The sequence below is a fragment of the Bubalus kerabau genome, chromosome 5 (assembly GCF_029407905.1).
Source record: "Bubalus kerabau isolate K-KA32 ecotype Philippines breed swamp buffalo chromosome 5, PCC_UOA_SB_1v2, whole genome shotgun sequence".
NCBI classification, from domain to species: domain Eukaryota; kingdom Metazoa; phylum Chordata; class Mammalia; order Artiodactyla; family Bovidae; genus Bubalus; species Bubalus kerabau.
In genome coordinates this window covers 125,997,527-126,023,295 of record NC_073628.1, presented here as the reverse complement: position 1 = coordinate 126,023,295, position 25,769 = coordinate 125,997,527, and the positions used below count along the sequence as shown (strand labels likewise).

General features: G+C 42.3%; 2 long non-coding RNA genes across 2 annotated transcripts in view; one reads left to right on the top strand and one right to left on the bottom strand.

The window, feature by feature from the left end:
• The window catches only part of LOC129653396 (uncharacterized), a 36,857-nt gene extending 13,496 nt beyond the window's left edge, over positions 1-23,361 (bottom strand). The window contains exon 1 of the long non-coding RNA XR_008715098.1: positions 23,224-23,361. This is a non-coding gene — a long non-coding RNA (uncharacterized LOC129653396). The remainder of the gene's footprint in view (positions 1-23,223) is intronic.
• Positions 20,995-24,099, top strand: LOC129653395 (uncharacterized). Its single transcript, XR_008715097.1, has 3 exons — positions 20,995-21,153; positions 21,426-21,610; positions 23,704-24,099. It is a non-coding gene; the product is annotated as an uncharacterized LOC129653395 (long non-coding RNA).
• The last annotated feature ends 1,670 nt before the right edge of the window (positions 24,100-25,769 follow it).

Sequence of the window (25,769 nt, the reverse complement as noted above, 5' to 3'; positions counted from 1 at the left end):
TCTACTAATTAATTGTATGAAATTATAAATTCAATATAAAGGAATCATATATCCTGAGGAAAATATTTAATCGACATATAAATTATGTAAAACATAATTTATGGAAGGTGCAGGAAAGTTATGACTGCCTTTTACGTCTTCCTGATCCTAAACTAGAGACAGAAGAGAAGGCGAGTTTGTGAGGTGCATACCCCACGGAAACATTCATACTGTATACACAAACACACCAAGCATATAGGCAAAATCAAACCATGCTTATTCAAGGGTGTGAAGTAGAGATTGTAGGAGAGAGGATAGGAGTAGACAAACTTATTTAATTGAATCCAAAATACTGGTGATAATAATTCACTTTTGTATCTATTTGCTAGTCCTTCAAATTCACTCAAGAATTTAATGGGTGCTGTCTTTGTTTTGTAAGGTCTAAGGTTTCAGATAGGAAATGACACAGTTTCTCACTGATGGAGCTCACGATCTGGAAGAGAAGTGGAAGCGCAAGCAGAATTGGTTTCACATGCTAACATTTCAGTTAGCTGGTCAGTTGATTTTTAGAAAGCAGAGATCTAAAAAAAGCATTGGACTTGAACAGCTTTTCTATTTGTCAGTTTCTAAAGTGTTTAAGAATATTTTATTTCTACTGTATTCACAAAATGAATTTAACACTGAGAAGCTTCAGTCAGTTCAACAAAGACTATTAATTGGTTCTGCTCATAAGTAGATGACACACAGGAGACCCTTTAGCTAGTTTAACTGAAGTTTTAATATATGCTTTTGAATTTGATGGAATTGGGGAGAGCAATGAGTCACAGTTATTAGCTATAAGCTCCTATGGCTATAGATTTTCTCGCCACATCCAAGTTAACTACTTTTTCTATTGATTTAAGTGCTCTTCTTATATAGCAGAGAGCTTCAGAACTTTTGGATGGAGAAAATACAAGATTCCAACAACTGAAAATTACATTTATAAAGTCGTTTCAGGCTTCCCTGGTGGCTCAGTGGTAAAGAATTTGTCTGCCAGTGCAAGAGATGTGGGTTCAACCCCTGGGTCAGAAGGATCCCAGGTGCCTCCAGAGCACTAAGGCCATTTGCCACAACTGTTGAGCCTGTGCTCTAGAGCCCGGGAGCCAAGAGATGCCACCACAGTGAGCAGCCTTCAGACTGTAACTAGAGAGGGGCCTCCTCTCACCGCCACTGGAGAAAGCCCTCATGCAGCAACAAAGACCTGCACAGCCAAAAAAACAATTCGTTTACAGTTTTGATTGTGGCCAGAACACAACATGAAGCCTGTGCTCTTAACAAAAGTCTAAGCATACATTATTAATGACTATAGATACAATACTGTACCATCAGTCAGTTCAGTCTCTCAGTCATGCCCGACTCTTTGTGACTCCATGAATTGCAGTACGCCAGGCCTCCCTGTCCATCACCAGCTCCCGGAGTTCACTCAAACTCACGTCCATTGAGTCGGTGATGCCATCCAACTGTCTCATCCTCTGTCGTCCCCTTCTCCTCCTGCCTTCAATCTTTCCAGCATCAGGATCTTTTCCAATGAGTCAGTTCTTTTTATTGGACAGCGGATCTCTAGAATCTATTAATCTTGTTTCACTCACTTTATGCCTGTTGATACATAACTCCTCACTTTCCCTTATTCCAACTCCTGACAATCATCACTCCACTCTTTGATTCTGTAAGTATGACTATTTTAGATACCTCATATTAATGAAGGTCATACAGTAGTATTTGTCTTTCTGTGACTGACGTTTTACTCAGCATGGTGCTCTAAGGTTCATCCATGCTGTCGCAGATTGCAGAAAATTTCTCTTAAGGTTGAACAGTATTGCATTACATATGTATATGGGTCACATTTTCTTTATCCAGTTATCTGTCTATGAGCAAAGTTAGGTTGTTTCCACATCTTGATTACTGTGAATAGTTCTCCAGTGAACACAGGAGTGCTAATAGCTCGTTGAGATCCTGATTTCGATTTTTTAGGAGACCCAGAGGTGGGATTGCTGGATCATATGGTAGTTCTATTGTGAATTTTTTGAGGAACCTCTGTGCTGTTTTCCATAGCAGCTGTACCATTTGGCATTCCTACCAACAGTATGCAAAAGTTCCATTTATCCCACATCCTCACCAACATTTGACTTTTCTAAAAAAATAATAACCATTCAGAAAGGCATGAGGGGATAGCTTATTGTAGTTTCAATATGTATTTCCTTAATGGTTAGTGATATTGAGCATTTTTTCATTATCTGTTAGCTATTTTTATGTCTTCTATAAAAGAGTGTTTATTCAAATCCTTAGCCTACTTTTTAACCAGGTTGTTAGTTTTTTTAACATTGAGTTTTAGGAATTCTTTATATGTTGTATTAGGATTCTCCAAAGAAACAGCACCAATAGATATAAAGATAAGTATATAAGAGGAGATTTATTATACGAATTGACTCACATGGTTATGGAAGCCAAGAAGTCTCACAATCTGCCATCTGCAAGTTGGAGAACCAGTAAAGTTGGTGTATAATTCACTCTGAGTCCAAAGGTCTGAGAACCAGGAGCTCTGAAGTCGAAAGGCAGGAGCAAATGGATGTCCCAGCTCAAGAAGAGAGAGAAGTCACTCTTCCATATTTTTGATCTAATCAGGCCCTCCATGGATTGGATGATGCCTGCCCAGAATTTTCTTTACTCACTCTACTGATTATAATACTAATTTCTCCCAGAAACACTCTCACAGACACACCCAGAAAATGACGTTATACCAGTTATCTAGGCATCTCTTAGCCCAGTCAAGTGGACACAATTAACTATCACACATATTTTACAGATTAACCTCTTTATCAGATGTATGGTTTGCAGATATTTTCCCCCATGCTGCAGTTTGCCTTTTTACTCTCTTGATCGTTTCCTTTGCTGTGAAGAAGCTTTTTAGTTTGACGTAGTTGTGTGTGTGTGTGTGTGTGTGTGTGTGTGTGTGTGTATATATATATATATATATGTATGTATGTATGTATGTATGTTTTTGCTGCCTGTGCTTCTGGTGTCATATCCCTTAAATCATCGCCAAGACTGATGTCATGAAGCTTACCCCCTCTGTTTTCTTCTAGGTGTTTTACAGTTTAGGGTCTTAGGTTTACATATTTATTTCCTTTGGAGTTGATGTGGGGCAGCTTCTCTCGACTGCTGCTGCTGACCTTGGATGTAGGGTAGCTCCTCTTGGCCGCTCCCAGCTCCAGCGCCGCGCAGCCACCGAGCTATTTCAAATCCTAAAAGGTGATGTTGTGAGAGTGCTGCACTCAATATGCCAGCAAATTTGGAAAACTCAGCAGTGGCCACAGGACTGGAAAAGGTCAGTTATCACTCCAATCTCAAAGAAAGGCAATGCCAAAGAGTGCTCAAACTACTACACAATTGCATTCATCTCACATGCTAGTAAAGTAATGCTCAAAATTCTTCAAGCCAGGCTTCAGCAATACAGGAACCGTGAACTTCCAGATGTTTAAGCCGGTTTTAGAAAAGGCAGAGGAACCAGAGATCAAATTGCTAACATCCTTTGGATCATCGAAAAAGCAAGAGAGTTCCAGAAAAACATCTATTTCTGCTTTATTGACTATGCCAAAGCATTTGACTGTGTGGATCACAAAAAACTGTGGAAAATCCTGAAAGAGATGGGAATACCAGACCACTTTGACCTGACTCTTGAGAAATCTGTATGCAGGTCAGGAAGCAACAGTTAGAACTGGACATGGAACAACAGACTGGTTCCAAATTGGGAAAGGAGTCCGTCAAGGCTGTATATTGTCACCCTGCTTATTTAACTTATATGCAGAGTACATCATGAGAAATGCTGGGCTGGAGGAAGCACAAGATGGAATTAAGATTGCCAGGAGAAATATCCGTAACCTCAGATATGCAGATGACACAACCCTTATGGCAGAAAACAAAGAACTAACAAGCCTCTTGATGAAAGTGAAAGAGGAGAGTGAAAAAAAAAAGTTGGCTTAAAGCTCAACATTCAGAAAACTAAGATCATGGCATCTGGTCCCATCATTTCATGGTAAATAGATGGGGAAACAGTGGCTGACTTTATTTTGGGGGGCTCCAAAATCACTGCAGATGGTGACTGCAGCCATGAAATTAAAAGAAGCTTGCTCCTTGGAAGAAAAGTTATGACCAACCTAGAGAGCATATTAAAAAGCAGAGACATTACTTTGCCAACAAAGGTCCATCTAGTCAAGGCTATGGTTTTTCTAGTAGTCATGTATGGATGTGAGAGTTGGACTGTGAAGAAAGCTGAGTGCCGAAGAATTGATGCTTTTGAACTGTGGTGTTGGAGAAGACTCTTGAGAGTCCCTTGGACTGCAAGGAGATCTGACCAGTCCATCCTAAAGAAGATCAGTCCTGGGTGTTCATTGGAAGGACTGATGTTGAAGCTAAAACTCTGATACTTTGGCCACCTGATGTGAAGAGCTGACTCATTGGAAAAGACCCTGATGCTGGGACAGATTGAGGGCAGGAGGAGAAGGGGATGACAGGATGAGATGGTTGGATGGCATCACTGACTCAATGGACGTGGGTTTGGGTAAACTCCCGGAGTTGGTGATGGACAGGGAAGCCTGGCATGCGGCAGTTCATGGGGTTGCAAAGAGTCAGCCACGTCTGAGTAACTGAACTGACTGAACTGACTGAACTGAACTTGTAGTTGATTTCTGTGTATGGGGTAAGAGACAGGTCCAGTTTCATTCTTTCACAGGTAGATATCCAGTTTCCCCAGCATCATTTATTGAAGGGACTATCCCTTTGCTATTGTCTATTCTTGGCATTCTTGTCAAAGTTCAGTTCACTGTATATGTGTCGATGTATTTTTGTGCTGCTGGATCTGATTTGTTAGTATTTTATTGAGGATTTTTTGCATCTATATTTATTAGGAAATTTTCATTTAGTTTTGTTTTTCTTGTGGTGTCTTCATCTGGCTTTGGCATCAGGGTAATGCTCACCTCATAAAATGAGTTTGGAAGTGTTCCTTAACCTTCAGTTTTTGGGAGAGTTTGAAAAGGATTGGTACTCATTTCTTTAAATGTTTGGTAGAACTCACCCGTGAAATCAAACTTTTTAGGAGATTTCTGATTATTGATTCAGTCTCCATACCATTCATAAGTTTGTTCAGACTTTCTATTTCTTCATGATGTAGTCTTGGTATATTGTCCGTTTCCAGGAATTTATCCATGTCTTCTAGGTAATTCAGTTTGATGGCATATAATTGTCCAGAGTAGTCTCTTACAGTTCTTTTATTTCTGTAGCATGAGTTGTAACATTTCTTTCATTTTTTATTTTATCTTTTTAAAAAACAGATCTATTTGAGTCTTCTTTTTCTTCTTTCTGGGCTTTCCTCATGGCTCAGATGATAAAGAATCCGCCTGCATTGTGGGAGACCTGATTCAATCCCTAGGTTGGGAAGACCCCCTGGAGAAGGGAACGGCTACCCACTCCAGTATTCTGGCCTGGAGAATTCCATGGATTGTATAGTCCACAGGGTCACAAAGAATAGGACGCGACTGAGCGACTTTCACTTTCACTTTTTTCTCCTTTAGTCTAAGGATTCATCAGTTTTATCTTAAAAAAAAAAATCAATCCTCATTTTCATGATTTTTCTCTTTTCTCCTATTTTCTATTTTGTTTATTTCTGCTAAAATTTTTGTCAATCCTTTCTTTATGTTAACTTTGGGCTTAGTCTGTTATCTTTGCAGCTCCTTGAAGTGTAAAGCTAGATCATTTATTTGAGATCTTTCTGCTTTTTTAATGTAAGTATTTGTTGCTATGAATTTCTCTCTTAGTACTGATTTTGCTGCAGCCCATAAGATTTGGTATATTATTTTCATTTTTATCTTGGGGTATTTCTTTCTCTCTTTTTTGGCCATGCTGTGAAGCATGTGGGATCTTACTTCCCCAGTTCAGTTCAGTTCAGTCACTCAGTTGTGTCCAACTCTCTGAAACCCCATGGACTGCAGCACGTTAGCTCTCCAACCAGGGATCAAACCTATGCCCCCTGCATTGGGAGCATGGTGTTTTAACCACTGGACCCCTCAGGGAAGTCTCTATCTTAGGGTATTTCTAATTTCCTCTTTAGATTTCTTCTTTGGCCAAATGGATGTTCAAAATTTGTGTTGTTTAATTTCCACATACTGGTATCCCCTACTTTTTGAAAGTTTGCTTTACACAATTTTGCTTTTATTAAAGACCTACATTAGTACTTGTTTTTTACTAACCTAAAGAAATCCAAAGGGCATTTTCATTTTTACAAAAAAAAAAAAAAGATAAAAAGTAAAAATAGCATTCAGCACTTGTTTTGCAATGAGCCATTATATAGGCAGAGTGCTTGAAGACCTATGGATGGAGGTTTGTAACATTGTACAGGAGGCAGTGACCATAACCATCTCAAAGGAAAAGAAATGCAGGAAGACAAAGCAGTTGTCTGAGGAGGCTTTACAAATAGTTGAGAAAAAAAGAGAAGCAAAAGGCAAGGGAGAAAAGGGAAAGATATACCAATCTGAATGCAGAGTTCCAAAGAATAGCGAAAAAAAAAAAACAAAAAAAAACTTGGCTTAAAACTCAACATTCAGAAAACTAAGATCATGGCATCTGGTCCCATCACTTCATGGCAAATAGATGAGGAAACAGTGACAGACTTTATTTTTGGGGCTCCAAAATCACTGCAATGGTGACTGCAGCCATGAAATTAAAAGACACTTGCTCCTTGGAAGAAAAGTTATGACCAACCTAGACAGCATATTAAAAAGCAGAGACATTACTTTGCCAACAAAGGTCCATCTAGTCAAGGCTATGGTTTTTCTAGTAGTCATGTATGGATGTGAGAGTTGGACTATAAAGAAAGCTGAGCACCAAAGAATGGATGCTTTTGAACTGTGGTGTTGGAGAAGACTCTTGAGAGTCCCTTGGACTGCAAGGAGATCCAACCAGTCCATCCTAAAGGAAATAAGTCCTGAGTATTCACTGGAAGGACCGATGCTGAAGCTCAAACTCCAATACTTTGGCCACCTGATGCAAAGAAGTGACTCCTTGGAAAGGCCCTAATGCTGGGAAAAAATGAAGGCGGGAGGAGAAGGGGACGACAGAGGATGAGATGGTTGGATGGCATCACTGACACAATGGACATGAGTTTGAGTAAGCTCCAGGAGTTGGTGATGGACAGGGAAGCCTGGCATGCTGCATTCCATGGGGTCACAAAGAGTTGGACACGACTGAGTGACTGAGCTGAACTGAAAGAATAGCAAGGAGGGATAAGAAAGCCTTTCTCAGTGAACAATGCAAAGAAATAGAGGAAAACAATAGAATGGGGAAAGACTAGAGATCTCTTCAAGAAAACTAGAGATACCAAGGGAACATTTCATGCAAAGATGGGCACGATAAAGGACAGAAACTGTAAGGACCTAACAGAAGCAGAAGAGATTAAAAAGAGGTGGCAAGAATACACAGAAGAACTATATTAAAAAGGTCTTAATGACCTGGATAACCACAACGGTGTGATCACTCACCTAGAATCAGACATCCTAGAATGTGAAGCCAAGTGGGTCTTAGGAAACATCACTACAAACAAAGCTAGTTGAGGTGAGGGAATTCCAGCTGAGCTATTTCAAATCCTAGAAGACAATGCTGTTAAAGTGCTACACTCAATATGCCAGCAAATTTGGAAAACTCAGCAGTGGCTACAGGTCAGTTTTCATTCCTATCTCAAAGAAAAGTGAAAGTCACTCAGTCGTGTCCGTGCTGGAAACTTTTGAGAGTCCCTTGGACAGCAAGGAGATCAAACCAGTCAATCCTAAAGGAAACCAATCCTGAATATTCATTGGAAGGACTGATGCTGAAGTTGAAGCTCCAATTCTTTGGCCATCTGATGTGAAGAGTTGACTCATTAGAAAAGACCCTAATGCTGGGAAAGATTGAGGGCAGATGGAGAAGGGGGCGACAGAGGACGAGATGATTGGATGGTATCATTGACTCAATGGACATAAGTTTGAGCAAACTCTGAGAGACAGTGAAGGAGAGCGAATCCTGGTGGGCTGCAGTCCATGGGGTCGCAAAGAGTCAGAAAGGACTGAGAGACTGAAAAACAACAACAACAGGCAATCTAAAATATGATACAAATGAACTTATGTATAAAACAAAAATTGACTCATAGACATAGAAAATAAATTTATGGTTACCAATGGGGAAAGAAGGGGATAAATTAGGAGTCTGGGATGGGCAGATGTAAAGTACTATGGAAAAATAAACAGTGAGGTCCTAGTGTATAGCACAGGGAACTATATTCAATATCTTATAATAAAGGAAAAGAATATGAAAAGGAAACTATGTATACATGTATATATGTGAATATGTGTGTGTATATAACGGAATCATTTTGCTGTGCAGCGGAAAGTAACACAACATTGTAAATTAACTATACTTAAGGGCCTTCCCAGGCGGCACAGTGGTAAAGAATCCGCCTGCCAATACAGGAGACACGGGTTTGATCCCTGGGTCGAGAAGATCCCCCTGGAGTAAGAAATGGCAAGCCAGTCCAATATTCTTGCCTGGAAAATTCCATGGACAGAGGAGCCTGGCGAGATACAGTCTATGGAGTAGCAAAGAGTCAGGTATGACTGAGCACAAAGATAAAATAAATAAAAAATATATTTCTTTCTAATGTTTAGTTGACAACTAGTGAACTGTAGGTTAAAGAAAGGCAATCACTGGATCTTCCAGTGATTGGAAGACATTGGTGGCTCGGAAGTAAAGAATCTGACTGCCAACACAGGGGACACTGTTCGATCCCTGGTCCAGGAAGATGCCACGTGCCACGGAGCAACTAAGCCCATGAGCCACAACTACTGAAGCCTGAGTGCCCTGGTGCCCACACGCCTCAACTACGGAGCCTGTGAGCAGCAACAGCTAAAGCCTATGTGCCTAGAGTCTGTGCTCCGCAACAAGAGAAGTCACCGCAGTGAGGAGCCTGTGCACCACAACAGAGAGTAGTCCCCGCTCGCCACAACTAGAGAAAGCCCTGGCGGAGCACAGAAGACTCAGCGCAACCAAAAATAAAATAAACAAATAAGTAATTTTTAAAAAATACCAGCAATCACTCAATGCATTATAAAAATGACACTTGATTTTTCATTAAGAAAGATCATTAATGGAAAATATATCAAATGAAAAGATAAAGGGTTAAATTCTTCCAAATCAAGAACAATACAGGTGGTACAGTAAATTCTTATAAGCAGTTAGGGGATAATATGTAACAGTTAACTGAAAATTCTAGTTAGCTGTTCAAACTTTGTAGCTTCTAACTAAATGCAATCTTAATTATTAATATAAGCCCCAGCTACAGGAAATAAATGCTTAAATAAATAAATGGAAGATTACTTGAGAGATATAATAACCTGAATATTACCTGTTGCAGGAACAGGGCCATCAGAAAATTTTCTATCTAGATTGTCTTTAGAGTCGGATTGACGGGAAGGCCAGAAGATCCAGTCTAAAGGTTCTAAGACATTATTGGGAATGTGATGCATTAGAGAAAATTGTATTCACCAAAATTTTGCTCAGAAAATAAGGTAGAAGGCATACTTTGAAGAACCATTTGAGGTGGGACATGAACTCCAAATGAATGTGCTCTAGTAACCAGACACTTGCTAAACTGCCTCTGAAGGAGGGCTGCTGCTGCTGCTAAGTTGCTTCAGTCATGTCCAACTCTGTGCGACCCCATAGATGGCAGCCCACAAGGCTCCCCCATCCCTGGGATTCTCCAGGCAAGAACACTGGAGTCGGTTGCCATTTCCTTCTCCAGTGCATGAAAGTGAAAAGTGAAAGTGAAGTCTCTGAGTCTTGTCCGACTCTTAGCGACCCCATGGACTGCGTGCGGCCCACCAGGCTCCTCCGTCCATGAGATATTCCAGGCAAGAGTGCTGGAGTGGGGTGCCATTGCCTTCTCCATGAAGGAGGGCAAGTGAAGTTAAAAGAATGTATTTTGCACTGAGGAGGCAGTGCGGGCCAAGAGTTAAACTGTTCAGGATAAAAGAGCTAACGAACAAACCTGCCAACTTCCTTCTAGCCTCCCAGGAAGTTTAATGGGGAACCAATTAATAATAACCTGATGAGCCGTTCACATGCCCTTGGTTCACCTCAAAAAGCATTATTTAGTCCTTCCAGAATTGTTTTATTTAATAATTGTTTGGAGCCACAGGTATACTGTAAGAAACAGTCACATGAAACAGTACTCTATTGCAAAATTAAGAGCAAAGGATCCTTTCATAAGATCTGCAATCAGTCACTTGGGAAACAACTGCTTTTTTCTTTTCTTAAAGACATTATGCAACTTGCAGCTGAGCACGTTTTCCCCTTGGGCTTCCTCTCTCTGGGGAAAAAAAAATAAATGAAGGCCTGTAATTAACCAAAATTCAGTCAGTTCAGTTTGGTCGCTCAGTTGTGTCCGACTCTTTGTGACCCCATGGACCACAGCACGCCAGGCTTCCCTGTCCATCACCAACTCCTAAAGCTTGCAAAAGACAAATTTGGAGAGTAATTATTCCCTCGAGCCCATAGGCCAGCTCCAGCCACCTGCATCTGCGTTCTTAAAGACAATTCTCTCCTCTACATGTGGGCCCAACATTGCTAATTATTAGAGAAATGCGAGTCAGAACTATGTGTGGCGTTGCCTCACACCAGTCAGAATGGCCTTCATCAAAACGTTTGCAGACAGTTAAGTCCTGGAGAGGCTGTGGGGAAGGGGCCCTGCTGCACTGGTGGTGGGAATGTAAATTGGTAGAGTCACTATGGAAAACAGTATGGAGATTAATTTAAAAACTAAAAATAGAGTTGCTATATGATCCAGCAATCCCACTCCTGGGCATATATCCAGAAAAGACAAAAACTCTAATTTGAAAAGATACATGCACTCCCAATGTTTATAGCAGCCATGTCCATAGCCAAGTCATGGAAGTAACCTAAATGTCCATCAACAGATGAATGGATAAAGAAGACATGATATACATATATACATATATATATGTATACACACACTCACATATACACATAGGGGCTTCCCTGGTGGCTCAGATGGTAAAGAATCTGCCGGCTATGTGGGAGACCTGGGTTCAACTCCTAGGTTGGGAAGATTCCCTGAAGAAGGGAATGACTACCCACTCCAGTATTCTTGCCTGGAAAATTCCATGGACACAGGAGCCTGACAGGCTACTGTCCATGGGATCACAAAGAGTCAGACATCACTGAGTGACTAATACTATACACACATACACACAATGGAATATTACTCAGCTGTAAAAATAATGAAATAGTGCCATTGGCAGCAACATGGATGAACCTAGAGATAATCATACTAAGTGAAGTCAAAGACAAATACCATATGACATCACTTACATGTGGAATTTAAAATATGATACAGATGAACTTCTTTAAAAACAGAAATAGACTCACATAGAAAACAAACATGGTTACACAGAGAAAGGTGGGTGAGGGATAATTTAGAGGAGTTTGGGAGTAACAGATACTACCACATATAAAATAGATAATCAACAAAGACCTACTGTATAGCAGAGGGAACTGTATTCAATATCTTGTAATAACCTATAATGGAAAAGAATTTGAAAAAGAATCTGAAAAGTATATATATATTGGCTTTCCTGGTGGCTCAGATGGTAAAGAATCCACCGGCAATGCAGGAAACCCAGGTTTGATCCCTGGGTCAGAAAGATACCCTGAAGAAGGGAATAGCTACCCACTCCAGTGTTCTTGCCTGGGGAATTCCATGGACAGAGGAGCCTGGCAGGCTACAGTCCATGCAGTTGCAAATAGTCAGACATGACTGAGCGTCTTTCAGTTTTTCATATATATATATATATGAAAGCTATATCTATACATATATATATATATATATAGAGAGAGAGAGAGCTGAATCCCTCATTGTACACCTGCTCTGCTGCTGCTGCTGCTAAGTTACTTCAGTCGTGTCCGACTCTGTGCGACCCCATAGATGGCAGCCCACCAGGCTCCCCCATCCCTGGGATTCTCAAGGCAAGAACATTTGAGTGGATTGCCATTTCCTTCTCCGATTGTATACCTGAAACTGACACAATTTTGTAAATCAACTATAGTTCATTTACATAAAAAACTTTTTTAAAGACTTGGGCTAAAAAAAAAAAAAAAAAAAGACTTGGGCTATGAGTGAGACACTGTGCTAAGGGTTTTAATCTCAAGTTCCTCCTCATAGAGTTCTAATGAGACATGTATTTTGTTTCATTTTTTATTGTGATTTTTGTAGACAGACAAACTGATATTATGAGAAATGAATTTGCCTGAAGTTCTACAGTTAAATAATAAAGGCATTTTATTCAAATTTAGATCCAACTCCTATGTTTTCAGCTGAGTTTTACATTTTAACCTTGTATTAACAATACTTTCAATATTTACTTGAGAAAATCCAAGTCATTCTCAGATCACTCTCTGCTCAGCTTGAAATCATCCAAGTTAAAGGAAAATTTCATTCACCATTTAACAAATATTCCAGCTTCTTTTCTATAGAAGAGATGGGAATAAACAAATGAAGATGACACGGTCCTTGCCAATAAGTTGTTTATTTCAGGAGAGCAGAAATAATATTCCACTTCTAATATTCACTGAATAGACTGAAACACAAGCTAGCAAGAGAAAATGTCTTAAGGATTGCGGCATATTGAGACATTTGGGGAGATGGACACAGGGTGAAGAAAGTAAGCACACATCAAGGAGATGAATAAAACACAACAAAATCAATCTTTGGCTTTATGTTTTGTTTGGAACACTTCTAGCCAATCACTTTAGAGTAATATATTCAAAATTTGGTTTATTCCAATTACATCTTCCTTCCCACTAAAGTTATTACAGTTACAATAATAATGGCCCCCAAACCAGTGTACCAGGTATGTTTTTTTTAAAGTCTTGTTTCATTAATTTAATATAAAATTCTATTTTCAGGGAAATGATTGACTACAAAGAGGCACAAGTGAGCTTTCTAGAGTAGTGGAAATGTCATGCCTTTATTGTGGGAATGATTAAATGACTGTGTTTTACAAAATTCTTATAATTTTATACCTAAAAGGATAAATTTTACTGCATGTAAATTACCTCAGTACACCTGATTTTTTTTCTTAAAAGGTTGAACTCTTAACTAGCCGGCTAAAATAAAATAAAATTTAAAGTACAATTTACAATATAGGTACAAAATCAATTTTATAAGTGAAGGAGGGCTAGTAACTTTTTGGTATTTATTTATAATGCTAATAATCCAATATAATTCAATAAATATACCAGTATTTTAAAATGGGATATTAAAATATTATATTTTAAAAATATAAGGATTTCGATTGCAAAACATTTATTATAACCATAATGTAGTTAAAGCAATGCTATTAAAAAAATCTTAGAAAATAACAATCTAAGTCTGTTAAAAATTTCAATGATTTAAACTTCTAGAATACTACCATAAATTCTGCTTACATAGTATGCTGAAAACCCCTCATAAAATAGTTAAGGACAAAGAATTATCAGCTAGCTTCATTCACTGATAGATTTAATTCCATTCTAAAACATAATGGTAGCTCAGCTTCCAAGAAAAGCAAAGAAAAGAAATGACTATTTCCAAACAAAACTGGGTGAAAAAGAAAAACACAAAAGCAAAACACTATTAAGAACACAGGAGGGACTTCCCTGATGGTCCAGTGGCTAAGACTGTGCTCCCAAGGCAGGGGACCGGGGTTCAATCCCTGGTCAGGGACTCAAGCCCACATGCTGCACCTGAAGATCCTGCGTGCTGCAGTGAAGACTGAAGAGCCTGTGCGCCGTAACTAAGACTTGGCTCAACTAACTAAACACATATTTTTTAAAAACTCACAAGAACGGGTAAATAAGTGACGTTTCTTTTTTAGTAAGGCTTCAGTAGGAACAAATATATCCAAGAAACCATTTACAAAAAACCCAGCCTCAGAATTTAGAGACCAAAGTCACTCCCTCGCCACTGGAATTTGCTTGTGAAATAGTACAAAATTGCACATCAGACTTCTCAGAGTTTTATGATTCCTACTTTCGGAGAAGGCAATGGCAACCCACTCCAGTACTTTTGCCTGGAAAATCCCATGGATGGAGGAGCCTGGTAGGCTGCAGTCCATGGGGTCACTAAGAGTCAGACACTACTAAGCGACTTCACTTTCACTTTTAACTTTCATGCATTGGAGAAGGAAATGGCAACCCACTCCAGTGTTCTTGCCTGGAGAATCCCGGGGATGGGGGAGCCTGGTGGGCTGCCGTCTATAGGGTCACACAGAGTTGGACACGACGGAAGTGACTTAGCAGCAGTAGCAGCAGCAGCATGATTCCTACTTTAATACCCTCTGTTTTTATTCTCCCAGACACACCAAAGAACACCAAGTCAATTTAAATTAGGAAAGTGAAAGTGAAGTCACTCAGTCGTGTCCGACTCTTTGCGGCCCCATGGACTGTAGCCTATCAGGCTCCTCCATCTATGGGATTTTCCAGGCAAGAGTGCTGGAGTGGATTGCCATTTCCTTCTCCAGTGGAGTAATGTAATTCCAAGCTCTGGAAACCCTAGAGTAGACTGTAGGAATTCTCTTACCTTGATTAAAGTAATATACTTGTGGCAGATGTCATTTGTCAATCAAAAAACACACACTTGATTTTTTTCTAATATGGCAGAAGGATGTATCAATATTTTTATTTGTGGCTTTGATAAAAATACCCTTTAAGTGTATTGTGCTTTGTCAATTAACTTTTGGAAGAATGAAATATCCCTTAAGTGAAAATACACGACCACTATCTGTTAACAAGTGTCCTCTCTCAAAGAAGCTCATCTTCCAAAATCTATCTTAAATTTTTTAGTTTTTAAAAATTTGTCAGGCTTGACCATAACTCTTGAATATCAATAAAAATCTGATTTCTTCCATTAAAAATGTTTTCTAATGTTTTTATCTTGAATAACAATGAAAAACAGCATAAATATCTCTAAGAAAGTACTACTTTTTAGGAATGACCATGCTTTGTATATTAAAGGACAGTTAACTTGCTAAAAACAAATGCTCTGACTAGCAAGTGTTGGTAAGGACATGGAGAAATTAGAACCTCATATACTTCTGGTGGGATTATAAGCTAGTACAGCCACTTTAGAAAGCAGCTGCCCACAGCTGGAAGGTTTAGAGGGAATGGGTACAAGATTTTTTGAGACAGTGATAGAAATGTACTAAAATTAATGAATCCTGGTGACTGTTGCTCAACTCTATGAATGTACTATTAACTCCTACCCTTAAAAAGTGGATAAGTTGAAAGGTATGTGAATTATATTTGAATAAAGCTGATGCAAAACGAAAAAAAAAAAAAAACCCAAACACAGGTGTTCTAAGACTGTTCATGAAAAAATGATGGAGAACTAGCATAATGATATCCATGAAAACTGCATAAAGTGTCCTAGGATGCAGCAGAATAGTGCCAATCAGGCAAAAATTAATGTTTTTATTCTTTTCAGTATGATAACGAACAAATGTTATAAACAGTATTTATTAAAAGTACATATAACAGATGATGGAAATACTTTTAAATAACCAACCTGTGGGTTGTGGGTTCACAAGACTGAACTCGACCAAGTGAAACCCCTGCAGTGACAATGCCTTGTTTTGGGGGGAGGGGTAGAGAGGTTAGAGAACCAGAATGACAGTAACAGTGATGCTGCTGCTGCTGCTGCTAAGTCGCGTCAGTCGTGTCCGACTCTGGCGACCCCATAGACGGCAGCCCACCAGGCTCCCCCGTCCCTGGGATTTTCCAGGCAAGAACACTGGAGTGGCTTGCCATTTCCTTCTCCAATGCATGAAAGTGAAAAGTGAAAGTGAAGTCGCTCAGTCGTGTCTGACTCTTCGCGACCCCATGGACTGCAGCCCACCAGGCTCCTCCATCCATGGGATTTTCCAGGCAAGAGTACTGGAGTGGGGTGCCATTGCCTTCTCCGAAAACAGTGATGCTAGTCAAGAGTAAACGGTAAGAAAGATTGGTCCGAAGGAGGTGGCTGAGAGGAGGGAAGCAGCTCAAGGGCTCGCTGGGCTCTACCACCAGGGCTTGGTGTCTTCAAAGACGCCAAGGAAGAGGATGAACCCGGAGTCAGGTAAGACTTGCTAGTGTGGTGGGAATTAGTTCAAAGGTTACATACAGAGAGAATCAGAAAGCTTGGAGCGTAATTCGAAGGCTGGGAAGTTATTCTAAGGAAGCAAATGGTTGAGTTGCATGTCCTCTTCAGAAAAGGGTTGAGTTGGTGACTGATATTCAAACACTTGCACTAATTAGGTGTGTTTATCTAGCAAAGAGGGGCAGGGATTGTGACAGGTATTCCAGGTGAAGGGGGAAAGACTCAGGGTTAAAGCAACTTTGTGAAACCTAGAGTGGGAGGGCGACATTGTGAAAGAACATTAAAAGCAAGGGCTTCAGAAATCAGATGGATCTGAATGACAATTTATTAACCAGCTATTTGACCAAATATTATCCTGGGTGTTTCTTGAGGGGGGTTTGGGAGAGATTGACCCTTAAATTGGTAGACGAGTAAAGCAGATTCCCCGTGATGTAGATGGCCCTCAGTCAGTTGAAGGCCTGAAGAAACAAAAAGGCTGCCTTGCCTCAGAGTAAAAGGGAATTCTCCTGCCTCATGGCCTTCAAACTGGAACATCAGCTTTTTCCTGCCTTTTGGACCCAGAATGGAATGATACTTTTGGCTTTCTTGGGTCTCCAGATTGCCAACTCACCCTGCCAATTTGGGGACTTGCCATGAGCCAATTCCTTATATCCTTATACTAAATCTCTCAATATATGTATATGTTATATATATTACCTGGGCTTCCCAGGTGGCGCTAAAGAACCCATCTGCCAATGCAGGAGACAGAAAGAGGCACAGGTTTGATCCCTGGGTAGGGAAGATCCTCTGGAGGAGGGCACGGCAACCCGCTCCAGTATTCTTGCCTGAAGAATCCCATGGACAGAGGACCCTGGCGGGCTACAGTCCAAAGGGTCACAAAGAGTCGAACATAACTGAAGTGACTCTGCACATGCACATATATTACACATGTATGTTTGGAGAAGACTCTTGAGAGTCCCTTGGACTGCAAGGAGTTCAAATCAGTCAATCTTAAAGGAAATCAACCCTGAATATTCATTGGAAGGACTGATGCGGAAGCTCCAATCAGCCACCTAATGCGAAGAGCTGACTCATTGAAAAGACCCTGGTGCTGGGAAAGATTGAAGGCAGGAGAAGGGAATGGCAGAGGATGAGATGGTTAGATAGCATCCAAATTAATGGACACAAATATAAGCAAAGTCCAGGAGACAGTGGAGGACAGGGAAGCCTGGCATGCTGCAGTCCATAGGGTTGCAGAGTTGAACACGACTTATCAATTGACCAACAACATATATTACATACATACACGCACATATCCTGTTGGTTCTGTTTCTTCAGAGAACCCTAACACAACCTCGGTTCAAATCACAGCTGTTTCTTAATAGCTGTATGACCTTAAGCAAGCCCTTTAACCTCCCTGAGCCTATAAAATGGAAATAATTAAACATCCCTATAGCATAGGATTGTAACAAAGATTAGCTGAAATAACTTCATGAAGCATTGAGCACAGTGTCTGACACACAGTGCTCAGTAACTGGAAGTTGTTGTCCATTTTATTTTTATTACTATTACAGAAGACTCTCTTTTGAGGAAAAAAATACAAGTAAAACAGGGCCTGAAGATGAGAAGGTGAGAAGGATGGTAGGAAAGTGAGTAGGAATTGTAAAAATTTTACCTAGTCACCACTAAAGAGTCCCTTCTTCTCTCTGTTTTCAACAAAAAGCTACTTTTCTGTTTCATCCCTCTCATGTAACTCTTTGTATGGCAGAATTCAGCTGAACCACTTTCTAAAACCTAATTAAAATCTTGTTAGAAAATCTTCCAAATATACATCACCCTTTGTTGACTTAAACATAGTGGGTGTAAAAATGTGGACCATCTGATTTCGAATGTTGCAGAGGTACTGAGTTATTACAGAAAATATTAGTAACACTGTTATGTACTGTGTATGTATTTTCAAAACAAAATCTCCGATAGCTACTTATTTTGCTGTCAGCCTTCTGTAAAATTCAGTGTCTGACATCAATTCCAGTTTGCTAAGAGTTTTGGCTAGTAAAACTTTACTGTAAAAATCCCCTCCCTTTGACCAGTTTAAGGAAGAGAATAAATACATTATCTTCATTTTATATTCTTAAATCCTTTCTCAGGGTAAGCATTAAGCATCATTGTGCAGAAACCCATTCTATTTCAAATGTAAACATTCCATTCACCAACCAGTCTTAACTGTCCACAGTCACAGCAGAGTCCTAAAATTCCCATTTTTTTAAGTGTAAAGACTGGCAAACTCCTCTGTGAAAAGAACCTGACTAATGCCAGTGTGTGGATTAGTTCTGGCCGGGACAGCCAAGGTTCTATCATCTTGACTCTGAAAGTACAGCATACTATTGAGATCCCAAAATAATGTAGAGTCTGGTTGTTGGTTTTATTTTCCCGGGCTTCTTGCTTGTGGGTGGTGGTGGTGGTACTAGGGGACAGCAGACCTGGAAAAGAAAGGAACTGATTGCCCTACAACAGCAATACAGGTCCATCCTCTCAGCTATTAAAAAACAAAACCAAACCAAACCTCCCTTCCCAACATGTGCGATTTGATTTGCAACACTCACCTTTATTCAATGAAACAAAACACCACCAAAGTAGCTCTTACTACATCCCAGCCCTATTCTAGACACCAGAGATACACAGACAGGCACTAGTTCATGGGCCCAAGAGTTTAGTCTAGAGGGAGAAACAAACCAGTAAGCAAACAATCAGGACACAGGGAACAACTGAAGAACAGATGACTCAAAGAAAGCAGGGACAACGTGGGGGCAGGGAAGACCTCACAGAAACACTCACAGGCTGTCTTCAGGATGCACATGGCCCATTTCAAGGTGAAGTATTCTTAAAGCAAGAACTCAGTTTCCGGACTAAAAACCTTAACTTCTGAATGTGAAAAATTTGACGTTCAGGTTCTTATATATTATATACACACACAATAACCTTACACAAAGGGAAATTAGCTCAGTCTGAGACCATGATTCATCAACACTGACACCTGCTCAACTCAAGTCCCAAATAGGCACCACTGAGGAATATGTGGTAGCAACCATCCAAACTTAGGACAAAGAGCCTTCTGTTGCTAGAAGAACAATATAAAACACTATGCACACCTCTGGATGTATTCAGTTTTGAAGACTCTAAACTGCTAGTCCTTTCTAAACTGTTAAGATGGATACTGAATGGGGAATAAACACTCTTGCAGTTCCCACATTTATATCTGAAAAAAAATCTCCAATTTACCAAAGGCAATGCGGTATTTCTTGGGGGGGAAAAATGAAAATAATGTATTTGATTTACAGATTTGTCATTCATTCATGTCACAATCCTCAAGGCTACCTTTATTCCACAACTAACTTTCCACCATTTCTTTCTAAGAAAAGGAGATATGAAAAGTTTTTTTTTTTTTTTTAAGGTTACAGCCTTCAACAACTTGAAATGTAAATTTGAATGGTCCAACAATTAGAAAAAGTTACCCTACCACCATTTGACATTCCGTTTATCATTATATTTAATATTATTTTGTAACATCTAACACCCTTCACCTTTAAGGTCAAAGGAACCTTCAATATTGTTTTACAAGCTGCCTACAAACTCTGGGAGATGGTGAAGGACGCAGGAAAGCCTGGCCTGCTGCACTCCACGGGGTCTCAAAGAGTCAGACACGACTTCCCGATAGAACAAGAGACAATCCCTGTGAAATCTGAGGATGCCACGCCAACAAGAATGCAGGTCCACCGAGGAATAGCGACCACTCGGTAAAGTCAAAACTGCTGTTCACTTTATGATCACAGAGCCTCTTTCCAGAACTACCCCCCAGTTCAGTTCAGACGCTCAGTCATGTCCGACTCTGCGACCAAATGGACTGCAGCACGCCAGGCTTCTCTGTCCATCATGAACTCCTAGAGCCTACTCAAACTCATGTCCATCGCATCGGTCCCCCACCTCCCGAAGAACAGGAGAGTATCGATTTCACAAGGTGCTGGGCAGTGCTTTCTTAGAAGCTTTCATCTGACTCCTGGAAGATCACCTGGGTAACTCCCGGGGCTGGGGATGGAGCGTCTGGGTTTTTGAGCATCTCCGCTGCCTTCTCAACTTGAGGCCTCTGTACTTAGCCGACCCCTGGACGGCCACCACACCCTACTGCTGTCACTGACTCGGGCGTGGCTGCTCACCGAGGGTCCCGGCCGCCTTCCCTCCCCGCCCACCACCCCCACAGCCCCTAGCTGTGGGCCGCACCAGCCAATCCCGGGGTCCACTCAGGGAGGCCAGGCGATCCCCCGGGGAGGTCACCGAGGGCTGACGCCCGAGCCCTGCTACGCTCTGACTTCAGCCCCCCAGGGAACTTTCCAGAACCCTGGCCCTCTCTGGGAAGCCCCGCGTCGCATCCAGGAGGAAACCCTGATTCTGTTTATTGAGCTCCTACGCGAAGCTCAGGATGGAGCTTGCAATCGCCCGCACTCCAGCAGCTCGGGCCGGGATCCGTCCTCCAGAAGAACCGACGGCGGGGAAGCAAGGGACCGGCAGAACGGCGCCCCCAGCCCCCGGCGTCCCCTCTGCCGGCCTTTACCTCGACCGACCCCACGGGGGCTGCCGGAGCTAAAATTAGGCGAGCGCAGGGCGCGCTCACGTGCACCCCGCTCACGGGGGGCCAGGGGTACGGCCCGAGTGACTCACGGCCCCGCCCCCACCCGCAGAGGACGCGCTGACGTCAGCCGCTTCCCCGAAGGGTGACGTCAGCGCGCCTCGGGAAGGCCGCGGGGCCAGCCTAGAATGTTCACTGAGTTTCAATGCCTTAAAGGGACCAGGCCTTGGATCGTGAAAGATGGGGGGCGAGGACCCCGCTCACCTACGCGTAGAGTCGGAGCCAGTTTTATATCCCCTTGTACTGAGAGAAGGTGATTGCTGAGGTAGGAATGAAAAAACGGAAAGCAACTGAGCTTCATTGGAGGCGCCCAGAAGCCCCAGAACCTCCTCCTGGAAGCCCTCCTTGCTTAACCAGAATCAGCTCTTGACCCAAAAGTCAGGAAGTTTTCCATGGCCCTTGACTGCCTACTCCTTCACTTACACCTCTGCTGAGAGAGAAAGGCTGTGGTTTGAATGTCTGTATATAATGCATCAACTTGGGCCACCTTGGCCCTTTTATCAGTATTTTTTGACTTTGTCCAAATTCTCTTGTTAGGTGTGTGACCTGGAACAAGAAACTCTCCGGATGTGAACTTTGTGAAGTGGTATCCACCCCTCCTTTTAGGCTAATGTTGCCTGTGGACGTTCCCGGAGGCAAGAACCCCGGCCCGGGCTTCGCCATTGAGCACAATCACAGTCTCACTGGGGACTCAGAATCCACCGAGGTTTACCGTGTGGCAGGTTTGTTTCTTATACTTCCTCCGCTCTTTTTAATTCTCTCTTCTCTCTGAGATGGTTGTTATTGTCCCCATTTTACGGATGAGGAAGGGAATCCGGGCACCGCAGGATTAAGCATGTTTCCCTAGGTTACACAGCTTAAGGAACTGCAACCTGAAAGTCACTCCCACCTCAGTTGGACTCCAAGTCAGTGTTTTTGGTGATGAAGGTGGGCTGTGATACTGTGTTTTATTCTGGGTGTATCGAGCCCTGGAGAGTAGTTTTTCCCCTTTACCGCAATTCCAGTGCCTCTGAACAGGTAACCCACAAGTAACCCCAGCCTGCGGATACAGGAGAGCGAGACCTCAGGGCCTGGCCTGGATGAGGGTAAGATGAGTGAAGAGGCGCTTCCTCTAGGGTGTCCTTCCTGTACTTGTGGGCCCTGGAGAGCGGGTTTGCACTCTAGGCACCTCACTCACCACACCCTAGTCCCAGCCCTGCCACACCTACCCTTGGCTCTGTTTTCTGTCTGGAAACTAGAGAGGGCATCCCGCTTAATGCGTCCTGGTCTGGCATGCCAGTGTCCAGTTCTGCCCCAGTGCTGAAGAAATAACCTTGTTTCTCCTGCATCATAATCTCCTCTCTGTAAAGCAGCAGTTTCTATTGAAACAGCATCGTCATGCCAAGATGAAATGAGACAACAGCTTCTTACAGTTTTGAGCAAGACGCTGCTGCCTGTGTCCTGGAAGTGGAGGTGGGCCATGAGTGGCTGTCACTGGTATCCTCTGACAGCCGTTACTGGTCTTTGGCTGAGCGTCACAAGCGCATCCTCAGGTCATACCTGCCAGGTCTATCAGGGCTACCTTCCTCCCCCCACTCACCGCCCAGAGACATTCAGAACTGACCCCTCTCCCCTCATACCCAGTCTCCAGCCACCACCCAGCTCTCTTCTTTGTGTGACCCTGCTCCTGGCCCCTCCATCAGGCTGATGAAGTCACTGCCCACTGCTCTTCCTGTTCTCCATGTTTTTTGGAGCTTCTGACTGAACACCCTGTGTGTCTCCCATGGAAGCCTTGGGAGAAGATGGAGAAAACCACAGGCAGCCTCAGCTGTGGCCAGCGGCTCTCCCTCTGTACTGGGGCTGGACATGCAGACATGGAAGCTTAGAGCAGTAGGGGACCTTCAGGCCAACCAGGCCAGCCCCTGTTTTACAACCAGGGAACTGAGGTCCAGGTGAAGTGACCTTCCCCGGGGCCACGTGGCCTGTTATGTAGAGAGTCCTAGCCACTTGATTAGCAGCTCACTGTGCCTTTCACGGTTCACGCCTCTGTTAGGAGTCTCAGGTGAAACAGTGAACATAAATGTGCACGGGGACCTTCCCGACCCAGGGATCACACCTGTGTCTCCCGCACTGCAGGCAGATTCTTTACCATCTGAGCCAACTTAGGCGCATTTCCCAGTGGAATGAGAACAACAGTGAGTTGGACTGCCGTTTTTAAACCTTGGGTAATCAAGATGTTGTGTGTCATTTCAGGTTTTGATTATTTTATCTCCCAGCCTTTACTTCCTGTCATTTTCCTATCCCCCAAAACCCCATTAAATGTTGTTAAGACCCATCATTGTAATTGGCCACTAACCTGGAAGGACTGTGATCTCCAGCAGACAGCCCCAGCAAAGAAAGGAGCAGGGATCCTGGGGCTGTTTCCCACCGTGCTGGTGACTCACGGGATGATACAAAGCAAAGCGCTTCTTTTGTGTGGGGGCGAAACGGAGAAGGGCACACACAGCTACTTGCCTGACAGAAGTGTGGGTTGGTAGGGAGCCGTTGGCAGGCTCCTGGCATAGCGGAAGCCCAGGGGTCTCTGGGTACACCCAGGTTCTCGATGACCACTTAGCAGTGGCTGCAGGGTTAACCCTGAGCTCTGTCTCGCTTGAGCACCAGCCTCCATTGGAGCCACTAAGATGGTTGGGCGGGATTATGGCACTTGCCCTTTGTGCTGTCATCCTCATTGGTTAAGAATGCACCCTGGTTATTCCTAACTCCACTTTAATAACGTGTTATAGATCTGCCCTCCAGGAATTTATTTGAAACTTTCTTTAATCTATTTTTATTTCAGCTTGTACAGCGTGTTCAGGCAACAAGGAGGTTTACCATCTATGTAAAAGCACTAAAGGGCTTCCCTGGTGGTTCAGTGGTAAAGAATCCCTTTGGAGAAGGAAATGGCAACCCACACCAGTATTCTTGCCTGGGAAATCTCATGGACAAAGGAACCTGGTGAGCTATAGTCCATTGAGGTCACAAATGAGTTGGACATGACTTAGAAATTAAACAACAACAACAAAAACACACCAAAACACAGAAGGTGCTATATAAAGGCTTTTATTGTAATCATACCAATAATTTTTTAATTATAATGTTAAATGTAATAAATATAATTGGATGATGCTAATTCAAATGGTTTCACAGGCTTATTTTTAGTCACTGTGTTTGCCTTTGTTTTTTGTCTCCACACTCACACACACAAACACACCCCAGCAAAAAGTCTTTATTCGTGGAGCGGGGTGCCGTGATAGATGCGAGTGCATGCAAATTTACATAAACACGTTCAGTGTCCTCTAGAGACTTTCCATCTAAGACCGACATATAGGAGGTGCTCAGTAAATACTTTTGGGTGGTTGGATGGTTGGAATTAAAAAATGAAAAGAAAACCCGTGTGGTAACTGGTGAGACATGTTAGGAATGATTGTTTTGGAGGCTGGAGAGTAAACATTGGGCTGAAGGAAGAAGGGAATGTGAGATGGTTTGGCCATGTGCATGTATGAGCTCTCCTCAGATTGCCTTAGTGCTTGTTCTGGAGGAATAGCTGGTTCCCAGGCTGCGAAATGATGCATAGCAAGAGAGACCAAAGCGGCACCCCCTGACAGGTGCCATGTGGGTGCCAGTAGTGAGGAGGTAGGTATGCCGTCCAGGAGAGAAAGACCAGTTCCTGTGGCTATCTCTGTTTTTAATGTGAACCACGATAGAATGAATGGTTCAGTGGGTAAAGAATCCGCCTGCAGTGCAGGAGACACAGGAGACTCGAGTTTGATTTTTAGGTCGGGATGATCCGGTGGAAAAGGAAATGGCAAGCCACTGCAGTATTCTTGCCCGGAGAATGCTATGGACAGAGGAGCCTGGCGGGCTATAGTCCAAAGGGTTGCAGAGAGTCTGAGCAGCTAAGCACGCACATGTAGTAGAATGAGATTTTAAAAGCTAGGTGATTCAGCAGATGAATGGACAGATAAATGGTGGTACTTCCAGACAATGGAATATTGTTCAGCACCAAAAATAAAAAGAGCCAGGAAAAGACACAGAGGAACAGTAAATGCATATCACTAAGTCAAACGAGCCAACCTGTAAAGGCTACATACTGTGTGATTCCAATCATATGACATTCTGGAAAAGACAAAGCTATGAAGACAGTAAAAATGTGAGTGCTTGCAAAGAGTTAGAAGGGAGGGAGGGAGGAATGGGGAAGCACAGAGGGTCTTTAGGACAGTGAACCTACTCTGTGATATTCAGTGGTGTATACATTCATCATGCATTTGTCCAAACCCACAGAATGTGCATCCTCAAGGGTGAGCTGTCGTGTAAACTGGACTTTGGGGATTATGATACGTCAGTGCAGGTTCATCTGTGTAACAAATACACCATTCTGGTACATCTAAGTTGAGAGTGTAGGTAAGGGTGGGTACGGGGCACATGGGAAAAACTGTACTTTCTGCTCAGTTGTACTGTAAATCTATAACTGCTCTACAAAATAAAGTCTCTTTTTAAAAAATTCAGGTGAGGTGATGACACTCTTCTGTATGTAGAGTTCAGTCCATCCTGGGGACACAGAGACTGGGCTGGTGTCTGAGCCCCACCACGATCAGCTCTGCAACTTTGGGAAAGTCCTTAATCCCTCTGACCTCAGTTTCTCTAATGCCACAGGATTGTGTTGTCTTCCTCAGAGCATTTGGAAAATTAAAAAACCATATGTAAAATGTCTAACAGTACTTAGATTATACAAGTAAATATATACAAACCCCTCCCCAATTCCTCATTTAATGACTCTGATTATTAAAAATCCTGATGGCTACTAATTTCAAAGTCAGGCCAGTGGAGGAAAGTCATCTGGGGTGAAAGTGACCTTCTCCCAGG